The following is a 22646-nucleotide window of genomic DNA, read 5'->3' on the forward strand; positions in this document are numbered from 1 at the left end:
TTAGGGCGGGACGGTATCCATCCCACTCGGGAAGGTGCTGCTCTCATTTCTCGCAGCATCGCTCATAGAAAAGGCCTAGTTAATCTGTGACAATCAAGAGCCAAGGCCAGGGAGCAGACGAACAGGCTAAACTGACTGTCTGCTACCTGCACAGAGTCGTCACTCAGGGTCCACTACATCAAGACTGTATCTGTTCCCCAAGCTATACAAAAAAAGGAGAAATACTCAGAGTTTGTTCTAGTAATCTAATCAATATAAAATTAAATCATACTGACTGTACAGCCGCTGCCAGCACCTTTGATTTAAAGAACTATTAGAATTATTAAATATTAGCTCTCATGTCTGAAGCACTAACTGTTAATGAACTTATTACAGAACAGAAGTTTAATGTACTGTGTTTAACAGAAACATGGATTAAACAAAATGAGTCTGTAGCATTAAAGGAACCTAGTCCTCCTAGAAACAGTTATATACACCAGCCTCACCTAACTGGCAGAGGAGGCAGCAGCGTTATTTATAATGATTATCAAGGCATAACACAAAAAGCTGGACAATTAATATGAAGAACTTCAAACTTATTGAATTCATGTTATGCATTACAGTTAAATTACGTTAAAGATTGCATTTGGTACACATCTGCACCATCCTGAAAGTCCTGAACCAAAACAGGCCGGTACGAATACATGCATCATTACACCCCTACAAGAGGGTAAACAGCAGGAGACAGACATAACAGGGTTCTCCACGGATTGAAAATATAGGGGGGTGGGGGTCAATCGGATGACCTTGAAATAAATTTGCATAGATTTACGTGTGTCATTTGCATAAAATTTGCATAAAATAATACTCTCAAATAGTAATCATTTAGAATAGAGGAATCAATTGGACTGGTACAAAACACATCACACATCAAACATTACACACTTACACTTGAATTCACTGTATTAATTAATTTGCACACTTCAGTGCAAATTAATTAATACAATGAATTCCATAAAGCTAATGCAACAATGAAAACTGAGGTCAACAGATTTCAAATGTAGGCCTGTTTATTAACATTGAGTGCCTGAGGAACAAGTTATAATAACTTAAAATAAAAATAGAGAGCCATCTTTCTTAAGTAAACTTTTGCTTCTTTTACTTTTCCCATCTACAACATATCAGACATAAAAAAAAAGGTTGATCAATGGCTGAGCAGCATCAAAATATTGCACTTTTGTAAAATAATGTACATAAGCATTATAAATTATAACTAGAGCCAACAATGTACATAATTACATAAGTACATAAAATAATGTACATAATTTCCCTGTGGGAAATTGTGAGAGTGATGCAGTGCGTGCAGCAGTCGCTATTGCAGGAGCTGAGCTGTACTGTGTGACTTGCCCTGATGCTACAAGCCTGTGTCTCTCTAAGAGGGAGCAGCCCCTCCCTCCTGTGTGTGTGTGTGTGTGTGTGTGTGTGTGTGTGTGTGTGTGTGAGAGAGAGTGTGTGAGTGAGAGAGAGAGGGAGCATCCCCTCCCTCCTGTGTGTGAGAGAGAGGGAGCATCCCCTCCCTCCTGTGTGTGTGAGAGAGGGAGCAGCCCCTAACTCCTGTGTGTGTGAGAGCGAGCAGCCCCTCCCTCCTGTGTGTGTGTGTGTGTGAGAGCAGCCCCTCCCTCCTGTGTGTGAGAGAGCGAGCAGCCCCTCCCTCCTGTGTGTGAGAGAGCGAGCAGCCCCTCCCTCCTGTGTGTGTGTGTGAGACAGCGAACAGCCCCTCCCTCCTGTGTGTAAGCGAGCAGCCCCTCCCTCCTGTGTGTGTGTGTGTGTGTGTGTGAGTGTGAGAGAGAGAGAGAGCGAGAGAGCGAGCATCCCCTCCCCCACCCGCACGCTTAGAGACAGAGTATCACACAGAAAGCGCACTTTTTCCTCAGAGTGCTCCCTCCAAACAACGGGGATTTACACGAAAACGGAAGGAGATATTCACAAAATTCCTTCACACTGAGCGCCACAAGGCTCTCCTGAACACAGTGATGTAATTTTTTTGTCTGTAGTTTACTTTGTCGATACTCCAAGACTATCCGTCACAAAGAAAACAAAGGAACGTCTCTTCCTTTTGTAAAGGGGCGGCAGAAATTAAACAGGGGCGGGAATCACAGAAAGGGGGGGCGGCCCACCCCTCTAAAACCCCTCGTGGAGAACCCTGCATAAGGAACTGTTGCCTCCAATCAGCCACACCTGGTCCTTTCCTGGCCAGGTATTTATCATCCCCCTGAACACAATACCCTCCAGGCCTGTAGAGTGCACACACACACACACACACACACACACACACACACACACAAACGGTTAATACTGGCTCCAACACGCATCACTACCCACAGTGTGGACAGAGTTCCTCTCACAGTAATCTCCAAAAACACCAGCACATTCTCACAGGAGAGAAGCCGATTCACTGCTCACAGTGTGGAAAGACATTTACTTATTCAGTAACATTTCAGACCCACAAGTGCACTAACTCCGAGAGATTGCATGATTTAAAGTTGTCATATTAAATATAGGGCGGCACGGTGGTGTAGTGGTTAGCGCTGTCGCCTCACAGCAAGAAGGTCCAGGTTCGAGCCCCATGGCCGGCGAGGGTCTTTCTGTGTGGAGTTTGCATGTTCTCCCCGTGTCCGTGTGGGTTTCCTCCGGGTGCTCCGGTTTCCCCCACAGTCCAAAGACATGCAGGTTAGGTTAACTGGTGACTCTAAATTGACCGTAGGTTTGAGTGTGAATGGTTGTCTGTGTCTGTGTGTCAGCCCTGTGATGACCTGGCGACTTGTCCAGGGTGTACCCCGCCTTTCGCCCGTAGTCAGCTGGGATAGGCTCCAGCTTGCTTGCGACCCTGTAGAACAGGATAAAGCGGCTAGAGATAATGAGATGAGAAACCAGTGGACCCAGAGGAAGGAAGTGTAGGGTTTCTACACTGACGGAGGAGAACTTGCAAAACTTCATACAGACAGCAACCCAAGCTTAGAATCAAATCCAGGACCCTGGAGGTGCGCCACTGCGATGCCCCTAAACCTGTATACAGATTTTTGGACTCCTGTCCATCACACCCATCTGTGCTGATTGAGCATCCCATTCCAGGGGCATACTCTCTGTCCCCTATTAATTACAGCCGACTGGGGTCTTCTGTGAGCTCATGCATGTGGGAAAGAGAGCACATGGCACTGTCCTCCGGGTGCATTTTGCTATCCTGTGACGCAGCATGAGCTGCATTTGGAAAAGAGGAGGTTGATGGCTTTACATGTCTTGGAGGAAGCATGTGTTAGCCTTCGCTCACATGGTTAGAGGAGACCTGGCTGGTGGATGGATACTAGCAGGTGACCACAATGGGGAGAAAATGGGTGGAAAAAAAAAACCTATAGTCTTCTAATGTGGTGAAGACTTTAAGACACGTTTATTTAGCATTTATGGTGACTGCTACCACTGCCACTACCACTGGTGACTACTACTGCCACTGGTGACTACAGTAGAAGCCATTCATTTGTTTGCCTGTTTCCATGCCCTCACCATGCTTGGTCCGTGCGGGGTCCGTGCGAGGGCCGTGCCCGTATCGTAATCCCCCACACATGACGTGTTGATGAAGCCTGGACTGGCAACGCCCCTTAAAAAACACAGCTGCAATACCATTTTTTTCCACAGGGAGGAGCAGTGATTTGTGAAGTTGCATTGACAAGCCAGATCAACGTTTCTGAAGAGGATGGCAATAAACCAGAGTTTAAGTCCCGTTGAAAGAAGTGCAGTTTTCTCGCTTACCATGTCCAAAACCTGACTTGAGCTGAGGCGATATTACGCCAATACGGCGCATTGCTCTAAACGTTGGTGGTATATCTGGGTTGTTATTCGTTTGTTCAATAATGCTGATTTGTTTACAGTGAGTCCCAATGATTAACTATGCAATATTAGTTAGCTGTACGGCCTTGTAATGTCTGTCATTCATTTGTTATAACAGACAGACAGTTGACGTGGATTATTCAGGCATCGCGTGGGGAAAACAATACGAACATAAACACTTCTCAAAACATCCACTTCAGCATGTTCCAGGTTTCCTACAAAACTGGCATGACTTTCCCTTTGTGTTGGGCAATGTATCAACATCGGGTTATTTGAGCTGTTGCTCATTTTATTGGCGACTGTTTGCCTACATCTGGCGCTGCGCATATGTGGAGTACAACGGTAAAATAATGTGTTCTTACTTCCCTTTTCTGTTTGCGCATTCCCATTATATTCACCAGTTATTTCATTTTATTAAACGGGGATTGATTTTGTCATTATGTCACACGAAGTTTGCTCCGAGCTAAGCTGGCAATTTAGAAGCACTTCTCCATAAGCAAACGGAGAGAGGGGAGGGGCGCTGCACAGATGCAGCTGTGCGTATTCTGATTAATGCAAGAACAAGATAAGTAACAGTAAATAGCTCCAGCTGGCTCCTGCTGGGGCTCAGCGCTTGCACTGGCTATGTTTCTGTTTTCATCTTTAAAAAATCTTTATCTCAAACAATCTCAACAATCATAGCTTGCTACTGGTAACCTCATAATAATCTACAGCACAATTGGTCTGTTTCTTAGCACAGGGTGCAGCAGGGTGACCTGGGAAAGTGAAGTGTGTATTGTAGCTGGCTGACGAGACAGCAGCAAGACCACTAAAGTCCGCAACGCGACTGCTTTTCACTAACCTGGAATGAGTGAAACATTACACGCTCATATCAAAGACGTGTACTTCTGGACAGGGCCGGCTCTAGGTCTTTGGCTGCCCTAGGCGAGATTGAGTTTTAGTGCCCCCCCCCCAGAAAAAAAACCCTCTAATAACATCTAAATAACACTTTAATCTAATCACTCTATTCTATTACTTTTAAACAATGTACAGTGCATGGATAATAAACAAGAAGTCATTTTTATCTTTTTCATTATTGTTATTATTGTTAATCATTATTCACATAAAGTGTCACAAAGTAAAATGACCTCACAAATTCAATACATATCTCCATATAATGGGCAAAAACTCTTCCGCACCCTGTTCAAAGTGTAGTGCATGGACAATAAACAAGAAATTATTTTTAGTTTCTTTTTTGCTATTTAAAGTAAAGTCATCTCTGAAGAATTAACAAATTAAATGAATAAAAAATTCTACAATTCTAAATTGTGCAAACTTAAGCACCCTGTTAGGACATCAATGGGCTGTATTTTCAAACAAAAGTGCTATTATGGGTACTTTGTTATTGAAGTAACATTACAATGGGACTCGTCTGGTCTTCCTAATGGCAAATTCCTTGATAATATCATCAAATGATATTTCTCTTGAGATCTCTTGGTTGATGCTCATTAGAGCAAGCCCATTCAGACGTTCTTGACTCATTGTTGACCTTAAGTATGTCTTCAGCAGTTTTAATTTTGAAAAGCTTCTTTCAGCAGAAGCTACTGTCACAAGTAGTGTAACAGCAGAGGTAAGGAGCGCGTATTTCTACATCCCCAGCCGCATCAGAGGTGTTGCAAAAAAGGTTTTCAACCTTTCATGCGCCAGGGCGCACTTTTTTCAATGAAAAAATCTCAAGGCACATCACCAATAGAAAATGTTGACTGAAACTAAAACGTTGTTGCCAATATTTACAATATACAGTCATTCCATAATTTTCCACGGTACACTTGGTGATCTCTCACGGCACACTAGTGTTCCACGGTACTAGAGTTCGGCAGCACAGTGGTTGAAAACACTGTACACCACTGATGCACTTGGTAACATCTCCATTCAATAACTCCATCCCTCCTTTTTGGTGGGGTTTTGGTCGCCCTTGGTGCCCCTGGGCACACTGCGCTCTAGGCAGTCGCCAGCGCTGGTAAAGAGAACACATCTGAGTGCTTGTTTCGTTTCCCTGCAGTCTTGACGCACTGAGATTGTTTCTTGTTTTCAACGCGTTTATTATATTTTCCTCCAGGAAGCTCTTCGCAACATGGTTGCTTGAATGAGCTGCTAAACTGTCATTTTAATGAGAACACAGATCAACAAAGCAACTTTGTTTTATTAAAAAAAAAACGTGCCAGGCACCATTGGAATATCTCGCTGCGAAACGTGTTCGGTGCATAAAAGACCTTTACTTCAGCCCAGACTGCTCAACGACACCGACAGACTGCTCCAAGTGCAGCCATATTCAAAACAAGCAACAGATCTATGTCAGTTATCTACGTTATGCAAAAACACTCTTTAGCCAACAACACTTAGGCTATTACATGGCCAAAACAGAGAATAGCCGCAGATGCGCACTTGAGCGCTTATTGTTTCATGATTAACAACCACCACCACACCCCACCCCGCTTTTTTTTGACAAATCGCACCCTGACTACATGCTTTGCTGTACAATTAAATTAGGCTAAGACATTATAATGCTGACTCGTTTTCAGAATAGTGGAAGTCATAATTTTTCTCCCCCCGTTTCTGCGCCCCTGGATGGACGCAGCGCCCTTAGCATTTGCCTATATTGCCTATGCCACGGGCCGGCTCTGAGTACAGTGAATGGTTTCTGTTTACAACACGATGTTTCATTCATCCCGCATACCTGTTTCAATTGTCCCTACAGTACGGGACGGTTGAAACGAACAACATGTTGCGTTCAAAGTTAAAATCAGCGTGATACCTTAACGGCTGTGTGAAATTACATCTGCAACTAATAGAATACACGTGGGTTGTATGATCTATGACAAAGTAATTTTCATCTGCTTCATTATCTTTGAAAATAACCATTAAGTAAAAAGTGTTTCATTCATCCAGGCCCCTACTTGGAATTGGACATACCATTTCACCCAAATAACACAAACCAACAAATTCAGCATCTTTGTAAATTTTACTTCAACCACATGTTGCCAGAATTGGTAAATGACTACATGACCAACAACAAGGAAATGTAGACCATGCAGCAGGAAAAAAAATGCTCATGTAGGGTACAGCTGACTGTTGTTTAAGTTTCACTGGAAGTATGCCTGGGATCAATCAACCTTAGGGGCTTTGTTATTGTTCCCGTCCTGAATGGGTGTATACACGGCTCTGGTTTTCGTGCGAGAGGAGCGCCCTCTAATGGCGACACTATGTAATGCAATGAATGAGCGTGTTTGGGCGTGTTTAGACTTTGCATAGAACAAGGGGGGGTTCATGGAAACCGCATGGGAGAAGGCAGGAATCCACACGGTATCCGCACGGAGAGGAAAAAAGTAGAAGGCTCCTACTGTACTACTGCCACTGGTGACTACTACTGCCACTGGTGACTACTGCCGCCACTGCCGACTCCTGCCACTGCCACTGGTGACTACTACCACTGGTGACTACTACTACTTTTTTTTTTTTCATTTCCGTTTCCGGTTGAGAGTACGTCGTGCGCGTTCTGGCTGCCGCTTCTCACCGGAGCACTTATTTTATTTCTTTTTCTATTTTTTTTTCTTTCCTGTGTGTTTGTGTAGTTTGGTGTTTGTTTGAGTGTTTTGTCCGCCGGTTGTGGTGTAGCTCCGGACCCAGTTTGGGGCGTCGGTTCCTTCCAGGCCTTGGTTCGCTGTGGGTGATGCCTGCACTCCCAGCTGTGGACTGCAGTGAGCCTGTTGCTCATTTTACATCGTGGTTGTCCAGCGCTCTGTGCTTTAACGCTTGGCGTGATGTTCCGAGCGATGTTGCTCGGTGGCGTCGCGGTGGCTGTGCAGGCGGTTTGGGACACACCAGCGCTCTGCGTGGCGGAGCTTCTCTGCTCGCTGTGTGGATCCACGGCATGGTGTTCGAGCGATGTTGCTGACGGCGTCACGGCTGGAGATGTGGGACTTGTTTTTGTGCGCCTTTTGGTGGGACTGTGGCTTCTACACCACGGGAATTACATCCTGACCCCTACTTGGTGGACTTTTCACTTTTTATTTTTTTATTATATTTTTTATTTATTTATTTTTTCTTTCCTTGTCTATAATTGTAAAGCGTCCTTGGGTTTTTTGAAAGGCACTATATAAATTTAACTTATTATTACTACTACCACTGCCACTGGTGACTACTACTACTACTATAGACCTACACCAAACTGAAAACAAGTTAATAAAATAAATTATAATTTACAAGGAGGAGATAATATAGATGTGATATATAGTGGCCTGTGGTTGAATTCCAAAATATTGCCACTGATTAAACAATCTCAATATATTTGGTTGAAGCATTGATTTTTGTCATCTATGTTGCTTCATATGGCTTCTAATACCAAAAAAAAAAAAAACAGAATTGAGAAGAAGAAAAAACAGCCCCTGGGCTGCCCCAGCTGTTCATTGGGCTCGCTTCGCTCACTAGGTTCACTTCAACTGAAGGATAAATCACTGGGCCCCCCATTGTAGAAATGGGCCCCTGTTTTTTCCCCAGGAGGGGCCCTGTGGGCCCCTTGACCTGCAAAACAATCTGAGTCTCTGTTGTTTTCCACAGAATTGCCGAGCACTTTGCCAGTTTTGCTCATGTGTATCTTACATGAGGTTTCCAGCAGACTTTATGATCCAAAATCACACCAAGAAATTTAACTTCCTATACCATTTCTATCTTAGTATTGTCTATTATCAATTCTACATTACAGTGTATTTTGTGTCTCCCAAACAACATGATCTTTGTTTTGCTTAGATTTAATAATAATTTATTTTTGTCAAACCATAGTTTTAGTTTATTTATTTCAGTTGTGATTGTCTCCAAAGCCTGCTGCAAATTCTCACCGGAATAAAAAAAATATTGGTGTTGACTGCTAACAAAAATTTCAGTACTTGCGAAACTCTACATATGTCATGTCATTGATATATAATATGAATAATTTCGGACCTTATATTGACCCCTGTGGTACCCCGCATGTAATGTTCATGAAATCAGATTTATGGTCACCTATCTGCACAAACTGTTGCCTGTTTCTTAGATAGCTCGACAGCCAGCTCCACCCAACTCCCCTAACACCACACTTTTCTAGTTTACTTAATAATATACTGTGATCAATGGTATCGAATGCTTTTTTTAGGTCCACAAATACTCCAATTGCTTTTTTTAATTGTCTATACAGTTTGTGATTTCCTCTATTAGTTCCATCGATGTTGATCTGTCCGTTCTGAATCCATATTGACTGTCCGTAAGGAGGTTGTGTTTTTCAATGAATTTGTCCAGTCTATCTGAAAAAAGTTTTTCGAGTATTTTGGAGAATTGGGGGAGTAAAGAAACAGGCCTGTAGTTTGTGAAATGGTGTCTATCTCCAGTTTTAAACAATGGTATCACTTTTGCAATTTTCATTTTGTCTGGAAATGTACCTGATTGAAAAGATAAATTGCAGATGTGGGTGAGTGGTTTCACAATTCCCTCAATAAGTGTCTTTACTGTTAACATGTCTATATCATTCCAGTCTGCAGAGGTTTTGTTTTTACATTTTCTTACAATTTGCATAATTTCTTCATCATCAGTTGCAGTTAGAAAAATTGTACTTGGATTTCTGTCCCCATATCTTCTATGTCCCCCAGGGTTAGATCTTAACACTAGCCCGCTAGCCCGTGGCTAGTGCAGATAGCCACGGGCTAGTGCAAAATCTCTGCTACTAGCCCGTGTTGGCTAGTGCAATAACTTGACATGGGTGTGGCCATCTTGAATCACGCAAAATCTGATACAAAATCTTTTAGCTCATTCTATTTATTGTACATGGTGTAATGCATTGTTGCTGAACATTACTGTCACAGTTCATTGACACAGGTTGTAACTGTGTACCATGATGAGTGCCTAATTTGCCAGACCTACCACAAGGTGGCATAGACTCTGTTAGTGTGACTGAAACAACCAGGGAATGAACTGGTGACTTACTTTCACTTAGTGAATAATCCCACCCTTAAAGGGAAAATAATTGTGATATTTCTTCAAGTGTTGTGGTTTGTACTTAACAAACAGAAATTAATTTTACTTGTAACTCTCAGTTGACTGCCATCATGTACTTGTATCTTCCTATGTTGCCATTAGATCTCATTTATGTTTGTTACCCTGACAGTATTGCTACATGTATGTGCACAATTAATGAATATTTTTTGTATGGAATGTTTACTTGTACAAGAATTAGTCATGTTCTTTTCTAGTCCAAGATAGGTTTATGATTTCAGTTCTAGTCCATTTCTATAAGAATTTGCTATGTTTTTTTCCAGTCTAAGGCAACTGAATGATTTCAGTTCTAGTCCATTTTGCGAGATTACTACATGTACTAGTCTACTTAACTGTAAGCAATGACTACCTCTTTTATACTTCAAAGTGACAATTATGGTTTGAAACACAAAGTCACATATGAGAACCATAATGGATTGAATAAAGTACTGGTTTTGTTACACTGAATTGGGAGCTTCTGTTGTTTCAACTTGTTCATTATTTAGTATTTAAAATTCTTTCAATTGTCACAGGAATTGGGCTTAAAATAGCGGGCTAGTGCAACACTCTGCGGGCTAGTGCAATTTGCAAGCCACTAGCCCGGCTGGCTAGTGCAGAAAAACCTTAAGAGCTAACCCTGGTCCCCACATTGTGTTGTCTCGGGTTCCTTTATTTTTGCCACTAAATCTGGTCCCACATTTACAAAGAATTGGTTAAAACCATTCACCACATCCTCCATATTATTTATGGTCTTATCATTTTCAGTGTAGTACTCCAGGTAATTTGTAGTTTTGGATCCATTTCTCACAATACCATTTAGTACAGTCCATATACCTTTAATATTGTTTTTATTTTTCTCCACTAATTTATTATAATAGTCTTTCTTACATATCCTCATAATATTAGTTAATTTATTTTTATAATTTTTATATATTTTTCCTCTGCCTCTATAGTTCGATGCTTTAAGAATTGTCTGTATAATATATTTTTCTTTTTGCAGGTTAACTGGTGACTCTAAATTGACCGTAGGTGTGAATGTGAGTGTGAATGGTTGTCTGTATCTATGTGTCAGCCCTGTGATGACCTGGCGACTTGTCCAGGGTGTACCCCGCCTTTCGCCCGTAGTCAGCTGGGATAGGCTCCAGCTCGCCTGCGACCCTGTAGAACAGGATAAAGCGGCTACAGATAATGAGATGAGATATTAAATATAATCATTCTTCATGTTTTTGCTGAAAATGACCTGCACTTTAAACGTTATTGCTCATATTATATATTACTACATATTTTAAAACAATCTTATAGTGATGTTTAAAACAAGACTGTTAATATTTTCTTTTGATCTTATGTCATTATTAAAGCATATACGCAGAGCCATGGCCTCACTTTCATTTATAAATGCCTTGAGAATAGTTTTAAGTGTTAACAATAAATCTATTATCGTAATTTTTACGATTAAAGTGAATTATATGGAGCACTTGCATGTGACGTCACAGCCGATCCAGATTGTGACAGACGCCATCTTGGTCAAACGCCATATTTCCGCCTTCTACTTCTACTTCTGCCTTTTTTTCTGGAAAACCCTACTGTATACCATTCTACTACAACGGCTGCGGCTACAAGCTCTCGCTACCTGTGCACGTTTTTTATGTTTTTTGTGTGTATTTTTGCGTGTTGTTCGTCTGTACCGGACTTCAATATCCACTACAACCGTATGGACTTACTGGACATTGGTTTCCAGCAGAAAATGACGGTTTGTAGCGATTTCCATCGCATGCACAACATTCCGGACGAGATAGCGAGACCAGCGGGGTCTCCGTGGATTGTCATCAGAAGCAAAGCGAAGGAGGCGGCGCCGGGAGCGGAAGCAAAAGCGAGGCTGCAGAGCCGGCCTGTTGACTAAGCTCAGAAAACAGCCACTCAAATCTCCACTGCCAAGCCTCTATCTCTCCAACGCCAGATCCATGGTAAACAAGACGGACGATTTGGAATTACAGCTGGAATTACCTTATTCTATAATCGGCTGGTCAGTGCTATACTCAATACTTAAGTGACTTACCCATCCAATGAGGATTGTTATTTTCTTGTTTACAAGATGCCACATCTGAGTCGCTGACAAATCCTGAATTTCTGTAAAGATAACTGTCCAGAGATTTATAAGCACGCAGTGCTTCACCACTGAACAGCGAGGGAAAGTTAATGAGGTAATTATACACGTCTGGGTATTCCGCTGGCAGTTCAACATCCACTGACACGGTCGTGAAAACTACGTCCGGTAAGCCATAAGGGTCACTAATCTGTAGGTCGTTTATTTTAGACATATATGTATCTAGTTATCTGTTCATTAGAAAAATGAGCCGTGTAGTCCGTCGGTTGAAATTGATCCATTCTGTACACCAGTGCAGCAGTACTCAGCAGTGTTTTTTACCGACAAGATGGCGGCTGTGTACTTTCCGGTCACATGACTGCAAGATCTCAAAAGGTAGCGGTCTGAGTGAATGACCTTGACGTCCATAACGTCACAGCAGGAAGTCTATCGGTCTCATCACCATTTCCACTAGACTAAAACGCAGGAGTTGACTGCAATTCCGATCCTCCATTTTGAGCTAATTTATCGCCATGCCACATAGATGTGTTGGTGCACCCACCAGCAACACAACAGAAGGTGGATTTACGTTACATTCATGGCCCAAGAATGTTCAAACTGCAAAGATTTGGACGCGTTTTATGGAGTTGTTCACGGGCACATTGGGCGCCTATGCCTCTAATTCTCTCCTCTGCACATTTTACTGAGGACTCATACGAAACCTCTGATCTGTTGAGGAGCGCTGGCTATAAGCCCGTATTGAAAGAGGGTGCAGTATCAACAATTAAAGAAAAAGAAAACTACAAGAAAAGGAAAGTATTTATTTTATTTATTTTAAAAAGCAAAGTTCAGTTGCACCAGTCCTCCCGGAGTGAGCTGAGGGTTGTTGCTAAAACCCGGGATGGAACAGGACGCGACATATCGCTCGGGCAATGACCTCCCCGCAGTTGTTGCTAAAACCGGTGATGTCCCGTTCCGTCCCGGGTTTTAGTAATTGCCTGAGCCCAGCAGTAATGGCGGACTACACAGTATGAAAAGTCAATGAGTGGAGCAGCCGTCTTATTTCTAAACTGGATATTGCTGCCATCTCGCCCTTACATGGAAGAAGTGAATGAACGGAGAACTGAACGAACAACTGAAAGTCAGATTGTTTCAAAGCGATCGACCTTCAAGAAGCGAGAACACAGACGGGTAAGCTCCGTCTCTCATTTGGATTAAAAAAAAAAAAACAACAACAACTTGTTTGCCTGCATTTAGATTAATACGTGTAACTTGTATTGTGTGTTTAAGTTACCGGTATAAGATTATTTAATTTGTTTCAGAATGTGATTGTCTCAGTTCAAAGGCTAATTAGCGTTTTACGTTTTATCAGTGAAAATGCGTACATGTATGTTGCATAAGTTATAATACCCATCCTGTTTTAATGAGAGTCAACCCACAATCAATGAAATCAAATCAGTCTTCACTGGTTCCTGCAGTGATGTCACGCACTCAGGGCTGGCTGGCTCAGCAGGACAGCTCAAATGCCAACCTTGCAGTCGATTTTAATTCGCAAAAATATATATTTTTAATTCCCATTTATGCAGCATACAAGAGTCAAGGATGGAGATACTATCCACTCAGAAATTTATTTAAAGGTCCCATGGCATGGTGGTTTGTTGATGCTTTAAACGGGCTTGTGGAGGTTTCCGGATGTTATATCCACAGCCTTTCTTGAAATGAACCCTCGGCACGTAGATATAGCCTCCTGGGAGAAAGCCCCATTTCAGCGCTTTTCCCAGTGCGTCGTTTTGCTAATGAGAAGCAGGAGGCGGGGAAGGGTAGAGGGTGGGGGCGGGTCTTATCATTAATATTCATGACATGTAAACGTGCTACCTCTGATTGGCTAACAGCACTGTGACGCTACCTCCAGTGGGTCAGAACAAGCGGCTGTGGGTGTCTTACTATGGCGAGAGAGAAGGAACAAACTGCGAAGGGAAAAATACCGTGCGCTGACGTCATTAAGGTGCGACGCGAGGAAATAAAATAAATTCAACAAATATGTTTGGGTTTTTACTGAACAAACAAACAAATAAAATGAACGAGTGACTTAAAAAAAAGAATGTGGGTATCTTTGTAAAAACTGTTTTGATTGGCTATTATAACAGAGCATGCTGCATGCTTTTTGGTTTTGTAGCGCAGAGTACCTGGCTAACTGCAGGAAGCGGTTAGCTGCACAGCTAATGTAGCCATTGCAAGGCTAACATGGCACCGATTTTAAAACACGGCAAAACGACCAGTTATACACTTACTTGTTCGCCGTTTGTGGCTGATGCGGCAGGGATGCTTGGTACGGACCCAGGCTTCAGTGACAGTTGATGTGCAAAACCTGCCCTGTACTGTCCCAAGTTGTGGAAACATTCATCAGTAAAATGCTTCCGACAAACATACACCGTCTTAGGTAGACTCGACGGCGTATTATTGAAGTAAATAAAATTAAGCCACTGCGTCTTCAGGGGCTCTCCCGTCGGCAGTAAAAACAGACTCTTTTCTGTGTTGTCACATCCATGTACAGCACAACTTCCATGTTTCGCTCGCTTAGGTGGTGCCATGTTGTTGTGTCCTCTATGGTCTACTCACTACAACTGGGCGGGCAATCCATACAGTGGGTGGGAATCCAGAGGGGGGGGCGTGGGGATCATCTCCCTTGCTGACGTCGGCAAGGGAAGAGCTTCTCAACGCGCCGTTTTGACGCGCCATTATCAAATATTGGGCATAGTTTGGTTTACACATTATGAAATTTCTAGCCACTGGGGTGACTTAAGAAGGTCAGAGGAACTCATTTTAACGTTAAAAAACCTCAGAAAGTGAAAATTTCATGCCATGGGACCTTTAAATGAAGCTATATCATCCTCAGCTATATGCATTAGCCTCATCTAACCGGTTGAGAAGGCGTCACAGTTATTTATAGTGATAATCTAGGCATCATACAAAAACCTGAACAAAAATTCCAAGCGTTTGAAGTTCTTTATATGAACATATGTAGCCAAAAAAAATAAGCCTACCCTGTCAGTCAATTCAGCTAATTACAACCCCAATTGCAAAAAATAAATAAAAATAAATTTTAAAAAGTTGCGACGCTGTGTAAAACAAAAAGAGAATGTGAAGATTTGTAAATCATGGAAAGCCTACATTTTATTTAAAATAGTACAAAGACAACATTTTAAAAAATTGGTGAAACTGAGAAATTGTATTGTTTTTTGAAAAATATACTTTGATTTTGAATTTGATGTCAGCAACACATTTCAAAAAAGTTGGGACGGGGCAACAAAAGACTGAAAAAGTTGTGTAATGCTAAAAAAAAAAAATATATATTATCTGGTTAGGGGCAGCACGGTGGTGTAGTGGTTAGCGCTGTCGCCTCACAGCAAGAAGGTCCTGGGTTCGAGCCCCGGGGCTGGCAAGGGCCTTTCTGTGTGGAGTTTGCATGTTCTCCCCGTGTCCGCGTGGGTTTCCTCCGGGTGCTCCGGTTTCCCCCACAGTCCAAAGACATGCAGGTTAGGTTAACTGGTGACTCTAAATTGACCGTAGGTGTGAGTGTGAATGGTTGTCTGTGTCTATGTGTCAGCCCTGTGATGACCTGGCGACTTGTCCAGGGTGTACCCCGCCTTTCGCCCGTAGTTAGCTGGGATAGGCTCCAGCTTGCCTGCGACCCTGTAGAAGGATAAAGCGGCTAGAGATAATGAGATGAGATGAATGAGATTATCTGGTTAACTGGCAACAGGTCAATGAGATGATGGAGTATAAAAAGAGCATCCCAGAGAGGCAGAGTCTCTTAGAAGTAAAGATGGGGAGGGGTTCACTGTTCTGTGAAAGACTGTGTGGGTAACAATGCCACAATTTAAGAATAGCGTTCCTCAATGTAAATTGCCAAGAGTCTGGGGATCACATCACCTATAGTAGTGTTTCTCAACCACTGGGCCGTGGCCCATTAGTGAGCCGCAAAGCGCCATCTAGTGGGCTGCAAATTCCCTCCCAAATTGAAGTCAATTTTTACTTGTAGTAGGGTACAACTGCTGAGTTGCATCCGTCACATCCGCCTCATTAAGCTACGGTCACACTACAGCTCGCGATGTTTTGTGACGGGTTGTCGATGAAAATGAACATTTTGGTGGCCATATATGGTGATACACACATGCACTAAAAGTTGGGGTAGAGCAGGTGAACGCTTGATCGTCACGCCTTCACGCACTTGAGCTGTGCTCACTCACAGAGCACTTTGCACGCTCTTGGGACCCAGTCGCTATGGGAAACACCCAATACTGATTTAAGTGCATTCAACACGTGCAAATAGGGATGCTGTTTTCACAGAGGCTTTGCAAAGGATTGTGCATTGTCACGGTCATGTTTGTTTCTAGCCATGTTTATAATGCTGTTTAAATACTCTGCTTTGCTTTCATTTTTATAAATATCACGCCTGCTAATAAACTCTCTTCCTGCACTTAGATCCATCGACCACCATCTATCTTGTGTCCTGATCCCCAGATTTTTAACCCAGCCACATATTAAAAAGTTGTATGCCTCCATGTTCTTCCAGGTTTTCATCTGTGTGTCCATGTAGAATGATGTCTGCAGCACCAGGTAGTTTGAGATGTCGGGGAACTCAACAAATGGATAATTTTCCAAATAATAGGAAAAATCCTTCTTTGTTGCATGTCAGGATCTATCCCACTGCGTGGGTCCTATAGCCACTTGAGTGTACTTGGTTTTAATAACTTGCTTGTCTGCTGTACACAAACATGGCAATAAGTTCTTGTGTTAAATCAAACAGACTCAACTTTTGGATCATTAATCCCTTTTGGCTGAGAATGACCTGCATGCATGGTTTTGTGTTGGCTTCTGACACATCAAATACAATACCTACAATTAAAAAACAGTTTGTTTTTATTGAAGTCCTGGGCTCCCATCTGTAGAAGGGAGTGATGTTGCATCCCTTTAATACACTACAAGACATAATCAGATTCTAATAGATGAGCCAAAATAATTGGGAATTTTTTTTAATGGGCTCAGACTCGTTACAAGTATAAACAGGTGGACCTCAAAGCAGAAAAGATTGAGATGTACCATAGATTAGGGGTTATCATTAAAAGATTCAGAGAATCTGGAGAAATCTCTGTATGCAAGAGACAAGGCTGAAAACAGTCATTATGGGAAACCACCTGATGCTGATTTGAGCACAAACCATTTCAATTTTCACAGAGATTTTGTGAAGTATTCTGTCAGGTATGCGGTAGTAGACGGACCTAAGTGCAGGAACTGTTTATTAGCAGGTGTGATATTCACAAAAATGAAACTAAAAACGGAGTCATAAACATGGCTACAAACAAACATGACCATGATGAGAGTACTTCACAAAGCCTTTGTATCTTTATTGACCCCTTGTGTATGACGTCATGCATTACATGATAATTTCACCTGGGGATCAGACAGACATCATTTTTCATGGAAGCAAAGCTTAATCTGTCTTCAATATGGTTCATTTTTGCACCGTTTTTGGTTGTTCAAGTAGAGAAATAGATAAAGGATATTACCGTCTCCCTGCCATCAAGATAAATGTTAACAAAGAGAAGCAAATGCTTCAAGAACAATGAAGAAATGAGTGGTTAAAGAGAAAACAACAAGAGGAGCTAAGCCTGAAATCTCCAGAGAAATTCACGATTGTATTTAAAATGTATTTAAAAAAATAAAAAAAAGTTGGAAGCAGGCGGCACGGTAGCGTAGTGGTTAGCGCGGTCGCCTCACAGCAAGAAGGTCCAGGTTCGAGCCCCATGGCCAACGAGGGCCTTTCTGTGTGGAATTTGCATGTTCTCCCCATGTCCGTGTGGGTTTCCTCCGGGTGCTCCGGTTTCTCCCACAGTCCAAAGACATGCAGGTTAGGTTAACTGATGACTCTAAATTGACCGTAGGTGTGAATGTGAGTGTGAATGGTTGTCTGTGTCTATGTGTCAGCCCTGTGATGACCTGGCGACTTGTCCAGGTTGTACCCCGCCTTTCGCCCGTAGTCAGCTGGGATAGGCTCCAGCTTGCCTGCGACCCTGTAGAACAGGATAAAGCGGCTAGAGATAATGAGATGAGAAAGTTGGAAGCGAGTATGGAATAGTTTGCTTAAGAATCTTGGTTTATTTTTTCTGCTCACATTCGAGTTAGCTTCTTCATGAAAGTATTTGATTTTCTTATAGGTGAAGCAGATACTTTATTCAACACAGAAAACCCAGATTGGTTTCAAACAACTCTGATACAACTCGGTATGAATGAATGAATGAATGAATGAATGAAAATAAAATATAAAAATCCCACAAAACAAGGAGCGACACGTGCAATATATCCTGAAAGAACAGAAAAGATTAAGAGCAGAGAGCGCTGAAACTTTGTCTCTGTTATCAGAGGAACCCAGTGCTGTGCAAAATGTCACCATGGAATCAGAGTGTAGTAATGAACTTACAGTTCGAGTATTTTACACACACAAGCTGCAGGCATGTGAAATGGAAATAAATCGACTAAGGCAGGACAAAACTATTTTGGATAAAATTGTTACTGTCCGTTACACACTGATCAACCTGTGTGACTCAGTTGTGCCTTTTGAATAGAGAATAAATGAAGAGGGAACGGAACTTTAACCGTTCATTGAAATTATTACTGAAAGGGTGATTATAGTTACTATGACTATAGCTACAATTGGAATGTGCAGAGTCTGTTAGCGTTTGTAATTATTGTACCATCCACTATTAGATAAAATTAAAATAAAATATTACAACATTGTTTAAAAGTCGAGAGCAAGATTTCTGTTATTTTACAAATAAACACTTCAGATATTGTTTTAACAATAAGTAATCACTGTATAAATTACAGAGTGCAAATGGCTCTGGAACTAGATGTCCTTGGGGTTGCTGAGACATGGAGAGCCGGAATACCACTTAACCCACAGTTCAGGTCGGAGTCCTTTGAGAGTAAATGCTTTAGCTTTCGCAGCATTCGATTCCCGAAAGCTGATGTCAGGAAAAATTCTTTCCACAAAGAAAGTTTTCTTGCTTTTGTAGCATTTTAAACTGTTATTCTGTGTCAGGACTCTTCGGGGGGGTCTATTCCAACATGTAGCTAACACTAAACACACTGCCTCAAATCTACATGATCACTCCAGGTCATTTCGAGGAATTTTGTACAGATCATAACCTCTAACAAGCTCTAATTTCCATGTATATCTATCCTTCACTTCTTTCTGACCAAGATTGCTCAAGTAATCCGGTAGTAAAGCTTTTTTAGCTGTAGTTTTCTTCAGACAACAGCAACAGACACTGGACACCTTCACTTGGCTTCAGCATGTGAACAAAGTTTGCTTGTCCCCCAGGTATAGGGTAGCGAAGGTTGCTAATGTAAATGTGACATCACTGCAAGAGGTCTATATGCGTGCGCCGATTGTGCTAAAATCAGTATCAGGTGTTTCCCATAATGACCAGGTCCCAAGTACATGCACAACGTGCACTGAAGGATTCCTGAATGTAAATGCACTTTTTAAGTCTTGGTGAAGGTAAGGCTGTGCAGAGCTGTGGTGTTACTCATGTTCATTTCACTGAATAAGAATGAGCACCTTGCTCCAGCTCTGAAATTATTATTATTTTTTTTTATTCTTACCTTCGTGGAAACGAAGTGAGCATACCATAAGCAAGCCTCAACGCCAGGCATTGCCAGAATGCCCGATTTGCCCAACCAAGACGTTTGGGCAGAAATTTTTTAGTGAGTTAGGCCCGTTTGGGCACATCTACGGTCAGCTTCTTTAAGCACAAAAAATGATTTTCGAGTGACTACGTTACCAAAAAAACAAGACATATTAACCAGCATCCTCACCTCCCCTGTGATCGTAAAAAATTCCTCAAAACGACCGGAGTGACGGTGCAGATTTGTGGCCTAGCGTTAGCTACATGTTGGAATATACCTTCTTTTTCCTGAAGAGTCCTGACATAGAACAACAGTTTAAAAAAAAAAAAACCACTACAAAAGCAAGATTATCATCTTTGTGTAAAAGACTTTTTCCCTGACATCTGCTTTTGGGAACAGAATGTTGTGAAAGCCAAAGCATTTACTCTGAAAGAACTACTACCTGAACTGTGGGCTAGACTGTGTTCCCATCCCTGCATGTCTCAGCAATCCCAAAGACATCTAGGTACACAGCTATTTGCACATTTATACAGTTATGCTCAGGGGCGTAGCTAGGATTTTTCAAAGGTGTGTGGTTTTTTTTTTTGGGGGGGGGGGGGGGGGGGGGCACACACTGACTGGCAGCCTGAGTGCATTATGTAACAAAAAATAATTAACATTACTAGTTTTAGGTATCTTAGAAACTGGCTCTTCCATTATTGTTGTTTCTTCCAAGTTTTCTTGATGTGTTCTAGAAACGGCACATTAAAACTTAGCTTCGAAGCCACAAAATGCAACTTTGATGGAAAAAAATATATAATAAATTGCTTACCTCTTTTCACATCGAAAGAAGGAGGAAAGTTTCGCTTGTTTTGACATGGTGAATTATTAACACAAGAAGAAATACTCATAATTTGCAACTAAAAAGACTGCAGCTACACTGGCAGCTTGACCATGCTTTCTAGTGCAATCATGTTGCGCTTGCGCAGAACTGTTTCAGTCCTGCGCGTCTTGGCTCGTGCACCTGAAGGTGCACCTAACGAGGTCCAGCACACGCACCGTTAAAGAACACCTGTCTTTAATCAAATCAATGAACTATGTTTGGGCTATTTAAGGCCTGCACCCATGCAAGGATGATGCGAAGTATTACGCCGTGTCTAGTGTGCCTTACAGAGCCTTATTTCCTGTTCTTGTTGACCCCCTGGTTTTTCGACTCCTGTTTCTTGTCCCTTGATCTTGTAGTTTTGCCTCGGATATTTTGTCCGCACTCCTGCCTGTTTCTTCGATTACGACTTTGCCTGCTGTTTCGGACTGTTTGCCTGTTGCATCCATTTCACGCAGTTTAAACTCATATCGCACTGTGTATTATTTAACATATCTGCACTTCTAGCCGCCTCTTCCGCACACACACTGACAAACTGGGTTTTCGCGCCCAAACCACAGGAAGTCCATACAAGGTTATAGAAACCCTGATGAGGCTGAGGTGACAATCTAGTCAAAAAAAGTTAGAAAATTACAGTGGGCGCTTTTCTAATATTCTTATGTGGCTATTGAAAAAAAATTTATAGTCCGATATATTGGGGGGTGAGGGTGTCACGGGCATCCCAGGACCCCCTAGCTACGCCCCTGATGCTTGTTATTGTTGAAAAATATCTGAAGTATTATTTGTAAAATAACAATATCTTGCTCTAGACTTCCAACAATATTGTAAGATTCTATTTTAATTTTATCTAATAGTGGATAAAAGAATAATTACAAACGCTTACAGAATCAGCACATTCCAGTTGTACAGTGGTGCTTGAAAGTTTGTGAACCCTTTAGAATTATTTCTGCATAAATATGAACTAAATCATCATCAGATTTTCACACAAGTCCTAAAAATAGATAAAAAGAACTCAGTTAAACAAATGAGACAAAATAATACTTCATTTATTTATTGAGGAAGATGATTCAATATTACATATCTAAGTGGTTAAAAAAATATATATGTGAGACTTTGCTTTCAGTATCTGGTGTGACCCCCTTGTGCAGCAATAACTGCAACTAAAACGCTTCCAGTAACTGTTGATCAGTCCTGCACACCGGCTTAGAGGAATTTTAGCCCATTCCTCTGTACAGAACAGCTTCAACTCTGGGATGTTGGTGGGTTTCCTCACATGAACTGCTCGCTTCAGGTCCTTCCACAACATTTCCATTGGATTAAGGTCAGGACTTTGACTTGGCCATTCCAAAACATGAACTTTGTTCTTCTTTAACCATTCTTTGGTAGAACGACTTGTGTGCTTAGGATAATCATCTTGCTGCATAACCCACCTTCTCTTGAAATTCAGTTCATGGACAGATGTCCTGACATTTTCCTTTAGTTATATTTTGGTCTCATCTGTCCACAAAACATTTTTCCAATAGCCTTCTGGCTTGTCCACGTGATCTTTAGCAAACTGTAGATGAGCAGCAATGTTATTTTTGGAGAGCAGTGGCTTTCTCCTTGCAACCCTGCCATGTACACCATTGTTGTTCAGTGTTCTCCTGATGGTGGACTCATGAACATTAGCCAATGTGAGAGAGGCCTTCAGTTGCTTAGACCCTGATGTCCTTTGTGACCTCGTCGACTATTACATGCCTTGCTCTTGGAGTGATCTTTGTTGGTCGACCACTCCTGAGGAGGGTAACAATGGTCTTGAATTTCCTCCATTTGTACACAATCTGTCTAACTGTGGATTGGTGGAGTCCAAACTCTTTAGAGATGGTTTTGTAACCTTTTCCAGCCTGATGAGGATCAACAACGCTTTTTCTGAGGTCCTCAGAAATCTCCTTTGTTCGTGCCATGATACACTTCCACAAACATGTGTTGTGAAGATCAGACTTTGATAGATCCCTGTTCTTTAAAGAAAACAGGGTGCCCACTCACACCTGATTGTCATCCCACTGATTGAAAACACCTGACTCTAGTTTCACCTTCAAATTAACTGCTAATCCTAGAGGTTCACATTCT

General features: G+C 41.9%; 1 protein-coding gene and 1 pseudogene across 1 annotated transcript in view; one reads left to right on the plus strand and one right to left on the minus strand.

Moving 5' to 3' along the window:
• LOC132867784 (histone H3-like) overlaps nt 1-22646 on the plus strand; it is a 1068851-nt gene that overhangs the window by 105532 nt on the left and 940673 nt on the right. The gene's annotated exons all lie outside the window — the stretch shown is intronic.
• LOC132867699 (zinc finger protein 883-like) overlaps nt 1-22646 on the minus strand; it is a 90996-nt pseudogene that overhangs the window by 55118 nt on the left and 13232 nt on the right.

This window comes from Neoarius graeffei, chromosome 19 (genome assembly GCF_027579695.1).
Source record: "Neoarius graeffei isolate fNeoGra1 chromosome 19, fNeoGra1.pri, whole genome shotgun sequence".
Taxonomy (NCBI): Eukaryota; Metazoa; Chordata; class Actinopteri; order Siluriformes; family Ariidae; genus Neoarius; species Neoarius graeffei.